Below are 2,275 nucleotides of genomic sequence, written 5' to 3'. Positions count from 1 at the left end.
TGGCAAAAATGCTCAAGACTTCACACATAGTAAATCTCTTAAATAAATGGCTATTAAAAGAATAAACTGAAGTATGAAAGGCCACAATGTATTTCTTCTTTCTTTTATCCTTTTGGGTTCAGCCCTAGCAGTGGCATAGTTGGGTCAAAAAGTACACACTGTTTATTAACTTTTCTTTGATTTTCAACATTTTTCAGTCACTTTGAAAATTGGTAATTTACCTTAATATTTGTTAACTGTGGAATGCTTGTTAATCATATTTGTTGGTGCCAACACACAAAAAGATGTTGGATATTAAGCTTTTCTTAGGCATATTTCAAGTAAAAATATTTTCTGTGTTCATTATTTTATTTCTAGCTACATTGATATAATTTCTTCACAGGTATATTTAAATTTTATATAACCCAAATTGTCTATTAGATTTTTCAACATATATTTATTTTCATTTTCTATTTATAGTTATGAAACATAAGATCAAATATCTAATTTTTAAGGTGGGACTTTAATATATAATATATATGTACACATATATTTCAGATCATAGATTTAAAATATAAAGGGAATTTGGACAACATCTAGTTCAAAGCTACATTCTAAAAATAATTTAATTGGGCCTAGAGAGTTTACATTTATCTAAAGTTTCAGGGGATGCAATTGGCAGATTCAAGTTATGAGCTCAGATACTCATTTCTTGTTTAAGAATTCCAAACAAAACTAGAAGTTATTTGAGAAAAATAAGTTTGGATAAATATTGTATGCTTTCTATAAAAAAAAATTCCACAGTGGCATAATAGAAAGTTTCTCAAATCTACCTTTCTTAACTGATCTCTCTGCCGACCTCCAAACTTTCAGGCACCTTGAACTGGATGTCCAAAAAACATTGTAAATTATATCCAAAACACTTCTCACTATCTTTTTTCTCTAAACCCTTCCCTATTATTCCCTTCTTACCTTCCCTATTATTGTAGAAGGCAACACTACCTTCCCAGTCCCTCAGGTTCACAACCTGAGTCATCTGGGATTCCTCCTTATCTCTTACTCACCCATATTCAAGATATTCCCAAGGCCTGATGATTTCATCTTTGCAGAATTTCTTGACATTGCTTCTTCTCTTCTCTGACACTACTACCATTCTGGTGCCAAAACTCATGATCTCATTCCTTAATTATTGCCATAGCCTGCTGATGCCAATTTCACCTTTGCAATATCTCCCAAATTTTCCCACTTCATTTCTCTGTCACTGCTATCACTTGGATAAAAGGGTCTCATCCTGTCTTGCCTAGATTGCTGCAATAACCTAATAGTGGATTTAGCTGCTTCAACTATCTCTGCACTCTAATTCAATCTTCATTCAGCCACTAAAGTAATTTTACTAAAAGGTAAACCTAATCATGTAACTACACTACTTGAAGAACTCCAAATGCCTTTCAATAACATCCAGGAATAAATACAAAATATTCTCCTTGATTCAAAAACCTTCATAACCCAGCCCATCCTACATTTCCAAAAAATTTCTACCTTACTCCCCAACATGTACTCTGGTTCAGTGGTGCTTGTCTTCTGCTATTCTAATGAACATGACACTCAGTCTCAGTTCCTTATATTCTCTTTGGTTTGAATTGATTTGAAAGAGTATTGATTATAGAGTTGGAGTGTACTTCTTTTCAACCATGTGGGAGTTCCATTTGAAAGATGGTTGTTGTTGTTCAGTTATTTTGCAGAAATGTTCAAATCTTTATGACCAGATTTGGGATTTTCTTGGCAAAGACACCAGTGGTTTGATATTTCTTTCTCCAGCTCATTTTAAAAATGAGGAAACTGAGATATAGTTAAGAGAAACACTGCTACTAAATGTCTGAGACCAGGATTATGAGTTTTTCTGACTCTAGGCTTGGCAATCTATCTACTATGCTGCCTACCTGCTCAATTTGAAATGTTACTGAAGTATGACCTGTCTCTTTTTATACTTTCTTGTGCATATTGCAGTGCCTTGGTGCTTCATAGATTGTTTCAAGCATGTATGACATGTCATCAACAGACTTGCAATGGAAGAGACACAAGAGTTTCAGTCTGGTTGGTCCAGAACTCTGTGGATATTTGAAAGAAGTAACCTACTTCAATATCTTTCATTCTTCCTTTTATTTTGTTCTTATTGTCATTATTGTTTCAAGATTTCTTGTACATTTAGTCTTAATATGTGGAATATATAATACAAATGTTTCATACTGTATAAATGATATTCATTAAGGCAAAAAAGGAGGAATTTACATCGTTT

The sequence above is a fragment of the Gracilinanus agilis genome, chromosome 1 (genome assembly GCF_016433145.1).
Source record: "Gracilinanus agilis isolate LMUSP501 chromosome 1, AgileGrace, whole genome shotgun sequence".
Taxonomy (NCBI): Eukaryota; Metazoa; Chordata; class Mammalia; order Didelphimorphia; family Didelphidae; genus Gracilinanus; species Gracilinanus agilis.
This window is presented reverse-complemented; position numbering follows the sequence as displayed.